The 7,052-nt window shown below is 30.8% G+C and overlaps 1 long non-coding RNA gene across 1 annotated transcript; it reads right to left on the bottom strand.

Moving 5' to 3' along the window:
• Nucleotides 1-3,077: 3,077 nt before the first annotated feature.
• On the bottom strand, nucleotides 3,078-3,886 carry LOC123267702. The gene is made up of 3 exons (XR_006510100.1): nucleotides 3,590-3,886; nucleotides 3,378-3,496; nucleotides 3,078-3,277 (listed from the first exon to the last, which is right to left on the bottom strand). It is a non-coding gene; the product is annotated as an uncharacterized LOC123267702 (long non-coding RNA).
• Between the last annotated feature and the right edge of the window lie 3,166 nt (nucleotides 3,887-7,052).

Below are 7,052 nucleotides of genomic sequence, written 5' to 3'. Positions count from 1 at the left end.
TAGGAATCTTCTGAAAGAGATATAGAAATAATCTATAAACGAATTTTACGATATCTCACCCCACAGGGGTTGCGTGGATGGGTATAAACAATGAAATTTTTGAATTTTAAAGTTGTAGCTCTTACAGACTCCAAATTTTGTAGGAACTTTCTGCAAGTGATGGAAAAATAATTTATGAACGAATTCTACGATATTCTACCTCAAAGAGAATTGCGGGGGCGTTAACAATAAAAAATTTCCGTTTATAAACTACAGCTCCCATATATTCCAAATTGGGTAAGAATTTTCTGTAAGAGATGTAGAAATAATATACGAACGAATTTCACGATGGTTCACCTCACAGGGGTTTGTAGGGGTAGTTGTTAACAAATAAAATTTTTATTTTCCAAGCTATAGCTCCTACAGACCCCAAATTTAGTAAAAGTCTTCTACATATAATATAGAAATTATTTAAGAACGGACTTTACAACGAATTACCTCCAATAAGGATCGCGGGGGTGGGTGTTAACAATAAAAATCTTAATTTCCAAAATATAGCTTCTAAAAACTCTAAATTTGGTAAAAATCTTTTATTTCTCATGTAGAGATCATCTCACAATGAACTTCAATAAAGACTATTTCCGATAGGAATTGCGGGGATGGGTGCTAAAATCTAAAATTTTAATTTCCAAACTGTAACTTCTACAGACTCTAAATTTGGTGAGAATCTTCGTGTATGATGTCAAGTTCAGCTAAGAATGGATTTTCTCGAATTCTAACCCTAGAAGGGATTGCGGGGGTGTTAACAATGAAAATCTCTTATTTCCAAACAAAAGTTTCTATGGACTTGAAGTTTTGTTGAAACCTTTTGTTTATAATGTAGAAATTTTCTCGAATAGGATCTTATGAAATTCCTCTCCCATATAAGAGTGTGGGAGTGATAATTGTTAAAAAATTTATACTTTTCAAATACAGTTCCTACAGGTATAGAATTTGATAGAATCTCATGAGAAACAGGAACTTACGGGAATGGCCTCCAAGGCCAACGGATTTAAATATTTTCCTTTTTTAATAATTATATTTTCTCACAACAATCGTCTCTTTGGTAGCGGCAAAAAATGTCATTGTAAGGTTTCCAAAATTTAACTTTACATGTAGCTATTCACTCAACGGACTAAGAATTTTACATACATTTTATTTTCGCTGATCACATAACCCATGAATTGTTCTTATTACCGGATCGCGGGAAGGTAACAGATTGAAATGAATGCATTTTCTAAGCACTTGAGATGTGAAAAAGGAATTTGGCTATTTATTCTAAGAGAATTCGTTACAAACATGTACAAATAAGTTTCTATGAAAAATTGATGTCACGGAGGAAATTTAAATTAACGGCCAAATTCGTCACGCTTTAAGCTAGCCAAATTTCAACTTCACTTTTGAGACGCGCAATTACTTTAACTGAAACTTCCAATGATCATTTCAAATTTTTTTCTTCGTTTCAGTCATTATTCATTTTTGGAAAAAAAGCACTGGAATGTCATAGTGATTGCACATTAAAATTTACAATGAATATTAGCTAGAATAATCACAGGGATAAAAGGTACGGGCCAATCTGATGAAATTTGAAATTTGTACAAATCTAAACAATACTCCCATTAAATTTCAAGTCTAGATCTCTAAAAATACAATTCTATGAAGTGCCCAGCGGAGCGGGCGGGTAACAGCTAGTTTACTATAATTGTAACTTAATTTTTATACAACAAGATCTTCTTTCTTTAACTTTTTTAATAACTAAGAAAATTAAATCATTTAGTGGTTACAAAAAAAAAATAAATTGACAATGTATACCGATAAATGATTTATTGATTAAGTTTAACAAACTAAATATAATAATAATTATAAAGGATTATAATCCTTTCAAGATAAGTATTTCAAATAACTGAATTTTAAACATCAGTATCCAAAGTATTCTAGACTGGTTTCCTATAGGCGATCATATAGGAATCCATGTAGGATTCCATACTGGTTTCCTACATAGGAATCCAGCCTAGATTCCCACATGGATTCCTACATGGCGTTTTTAAATGGATTCCCATATAGAAATCCATATGAGGTTCCCATGTAGGAAACCATATCGATTCCCATGTAGAAAACCATATGGATTCCCTTGTAGGAAACCATATCGATTCCCATGTAGAAAACCATATGGATTCCCATGTAGGAAACCATATGGATTCCTATATGGGAATCCATCCGAAAACGCCATGTGGGAATCCATGTGGGAATCTAGGCTGGATTCCCATATGGATTTTTTTGATAGGGATGTGACATATACTCATTTTTGCCCCTTCATATATGCGCAGGATATATGTCTGCTCGCTTATATGTGAGAGATATGCAACTCATATATGTCTGTCTCATATATGCGCACATATATCCGGATATATGTCAGATACAAATCACGATTATTTTTTTCAAATCTTTGAATAATTATAAACATTTTATTACGTTAAGTTATAAATTTATTAAACTGATAATCATTAAAATATAAAGCAGAAATTTCAATTAAAGAAAAATAATTTGAAGAAAAACATTCAGTATTTAAATACTGAATATTATTAAAAAGTAAGTATTGAAAACTGCGTCAAATCAAAATCAAAATAAAAACTTTTTAAAATATTAATTTTTATAAAAATAAAAAATTTTAGTGTCTATAAATTTTCAACTGACTGAATATTTACTATTCTTTTTTATTTTCATCTTCCTCTTTTTTTTCTTGTGTCGACTTGGTTTCTGGTCCTCTCTGCAATAATGAAATATATTTTACTTTTTATACACTCAAAATAAACAAATTAATTTGAAAATTTTTTTATTTTACCTTTGATGTATTGTGCAAGGACCGTAATTTATTGCATTTGACATTAATGCATTTTCCGAATTCTGTATTATTGAACTGTCGTTTGAATCGGTTATTAACGGTTTCTAACAGTATTAAATTATGTTATTTTTTTACTATTTTGTATCATAGATAAAAAATTGTATTTTAAACTAATTAAATTATCATACCTTTAATAGCCTTCAACTTGTCAGTATTTTCTAATCTAGAGTGTACAATCGACTTATCTTTAGAATTTTTAGGTGCTCCACCTTTGTAGTTACATTTAATGAGCTCATCAGTTGAAAACACTGAAACCAACAATGATGTAGTCATTGCTGTAAACGTAGTTGCCGATTCCGCTGCTCTCTACTGATCAGCCGTAACAAAAATGTTTCTTCCTGGTTCACCTGATTCAACCTATATTTAACAGAAGTAAAATAATAATAAATCTTTTTATAATAATTCTCGCCCTTGGTTATTCAATAATTCAAAATATAGAAAGTAATCAAAAATATACCATATCATTTTTCTTTTTTTGTGTATGTTTAGTTTTTGACGGATTAGCACGCAGTGTTGAGGTAGCTGATGATGTTGATGGCATTGCTGACAGAATTTTATTAACTGCCATTGTAATAGCTGTAGGTATTTTATAATTTTAATACTGCTAATAAGAGCAGAGTTTTTTTTAATGTAAGTATTTATAAAGACGTAATAAATTTAACTACCAACCTTCTGATAGTTCTTGTTTAGTTACAAATTCAGATGTACCTGATGGTTTTACATCCTTGCCTTTAATTATTTCAACATCTGAATCTTTAAATTCGCCGTCATTAACACTGGGAGGAGATAATGATTCAGTAGTCTTTGATTTTCCATTATTTAGAATTTCAATCTCTTCTGAACTCGATAATAAATATTGGATTTAGATAGATAATTAATACGATTCATAAACTATCATTTGTAAAACTAACCTTACTGTCATCAAATAATTTTTTACGTTTAACCTTCGGACTCTTGTCAATTTCAGTATCACATGCTACCTGAAAAAATTTATGTATGTACAACTTGATAATTGCAAAAGAACTTCAGTCTATTCCATAAAAAATATATTTCATGATAAAATTATATAAAGATGCTATTTATTAAGCATTGTTTAATTTATCTTACCACTTCTGGCTCATTAACTGTTGCTTTTTCATTTTTTTCAGGAATGTCATTTTTACTGGGTCCACTTTCTTCAGTTACCTCATGAGCAACACAACGTTTAGGAGATTGAATTCCATCAATAGCTTTAAGTTTTTTATTTAACTTGACTAGAGAATCTATAAAAATATAGAAAATAGATAGATCATATTTATTTATCATAAAAGTATCTTGGTTATTAACGTTCAAATATTACCTGAGACCGCAATAACTTGGGCACTATAGCACGTCCAACCACCCAGTGGTTCTTTTACTGAATCGTGCCACTCAACTACATAAATTTTATCCGGGTCTTCATCATCATTGATGAATTGTTCATAATTAAAATTTTTTATGTGATTTATATCTATGCCTGGAGTGTATTTTTTGTCATCCTCGCCGCTAATCCACTTAACAAATGCAAAATGTTTCTTACTAAAATTATTTAAAGGAAATTACATTATATTTAAGATGGCGGACCTACAAGATCGTGGGAAAAATGCTGAAAAAGTTTTTAAGTGCCATTCGAATTTTAAAGTACCAAAAATTGTTATTTGTCTAATTTGTGAAAATGTGTACCATGAAGGAGACTTTAATAAAAAGGGTCAATACATAAGTGAAATGTTCATAATATGTCCAGATCACTATGCGGATGGCCTAACCTCCAAAACTGAGTACGATATAAACATGCTTAACGAGGACGCTAGGAAAATTATTGCTCAAGTAAAATTACACGAAAGAGAGTCACTTCGGAGCGAAATGTGTCTCAACTTGTCATTAAATACATCCAAAGACAAGGATCAAAGTAACACTACTTCAGAGTTGGATTCTGAAGCTTTAAGAGTGGAAAATGAGTTATTAAATCAATTAAATAGTGAATTAGTGAGTAATAATAATTTCATGCGTGGCCTAATTGAATCTAAAGAAAAAAGTGAAAAGAGTAACAAGACTTTTGCCCAGGCTGTTAAAACTAAAACAGTGATTCCACTTAACATTGTTATTAAATCTAAAAATAATAATGATAAGGCTACTTTTGATTCTGTGAAAAAGAAATTGACTCATAATACCTCAATACCAATAAACAAGATAAAAACTGATAAAAATGGTGCGGTTACTGTTCAGTGCAAAAACAGTGTAGATGTTACGCGCGTGAAATCTATACTATCTGAAAAAATGGGAACTACTTATGATGTCAACACGAAATGCCTAAAATTACCTAGGATAAAAGTAGTTAATGTAGACACAGAACTAGAGAAAGAGGATCTAGTAGATGATATCTATAACAGAAACTTCTTCGAATGCGATGGAAGATTCAATGTCTTATCTGATCATAAAAACTCATTCAATAAACGTGTGTTGATACTCGAGCTGTCAGCTGAAGCCTATTGGTCATTAAAAGCTAATGGTTTCTACTTGTATATTGCACACCAAAGGTGCAGAGTATTTGATATTATTGATGTCAACTTATGCTTTAAATGCTGCAGGTCAAATCACAATCACAAGAAATGTGCAAATGATGTTAAATGTGCGTTTTGTGCTGGTGATCATGATTCAAGGAAGTGTAAAAGTGAAGAACTTAAGTGTATAAATTGTACGTACTATAATGAAAAATACGGCAAAAACCGCTGTACTAAGCATAAGGCGACGGACACTGGCAAATGTGAATATTTGAAGTATAAAGTGAACAAATTTGTTACATCGTCTGATTATCCTACTAATCCTGGTGTACCGACTTACTTATAAAGTATAAAAAAATAGTATATGAAAAATTAATTAACTTTGTAAACAAACATAAAATTATATCTGATAGGCAGTACGGTTTTGTCAAAAGCAGAAGTACCAACGATGCAATCAGCTTTGTTACTGAATACGTATGCAAAAATCTTGATACAAACTGCCCAACTGCGATAGCTTTCCTGGATTTGGCAAAAGCCTTTGATACAGTCAACCATTCAATTTTGCTTGAGAAATTAGAAGTACATGGAATAAGGGGTTGTGTTTTGGAGCTTATGAGAAGTTATCTTAGCGAGAGATATCAAAGTGTAAAAATAAATGATAAATTAAGTGAAAGGATGCTTGTTAAAATAGGAGTGCCCCAGGGTACTATCCTGGGACCACTGTTATTTATTCTATATATCAATGACATTTTCAAAGTTATCCCGAACGGATCCCTTGTTTCATACGCAGATGACACTGCGGTACTGTGCTCTGGCAAAAATTGGAATGACGTCAGATCTAAACTTAATTATTGGCTAAGTAATTTAAATCTATGGTTGTGTAGTAATCAATTATCGCTCAACATTGATAACTCCTCTTTCATAACTTTTGGTTGTTATTTTGACAGTGTACCAAATGAATTTGAACTGAATATCAATAATAAAATGTTGCTGCGAGTGCAATATTATAAATATATAGGTTTAATTATCGATAGTCGTATGAAATGGGACTATCAGATAAAAGAGCTATTAAAAAAATTAAAATACTTCATTTTTCTGTTCCATAGGATAAGTAGTTTCATGAATAAGAAAACGTTAAAAATAATATATCATGCCCTTATAGAAAGCATTATTAACTATGGAATAACGGCGTGGGGAAGTGCATATAATAATATTCTAAAATCAATTTTGATAAATCAGAGAAAAATAATAAATAAATTAGGCGATAATATGTCTAATGTACTCGATATAAGTGAAACCTATATTATCAGTTCATTGTCAATGTTTTATGATGAATGCAAAGTTGAGTATGAAAATGTATGTGTTAATACTAGAAATAGATCTATTCCCTTACCAAAGATAAATAAAAAAATTGCTAGCAAGAGTCAGTGATAGCATTTATGGTGGGGGCTATTATGTTTTCAGGGCCGTAAAATTATCGTTTGTTACCCAAAATTATCGTGACTCAAGTATTAAAAAATTTATAGTATTCTAAGTGGAATAAACATTAAAAGCAATTAAGTGTATTATTGTTTTTATTTATTTCTTATAATCTTCTTTGCAATGCTTATGAA

The sequence above is a fragment of the Cotesia glomerata genome, linkage group LG6 (assembly GCF_020080835.1).
Source record: "Cotesia glomerata isolate CgM1 linkage group LG6, MPM_Cglom_v2.3, whole genome shotgun sequence".
Lineage (NCBI taxonomy): Eukaryota > Metazoa > Arthropoda > Insecta > Hymenoptera > Braconidae > Cotesia > Cotesia glomerata.
Note: the sequence above shows the minus strand (reverse complement) of the source record. Positions and strands in the feature narration are given on the sequence as shown.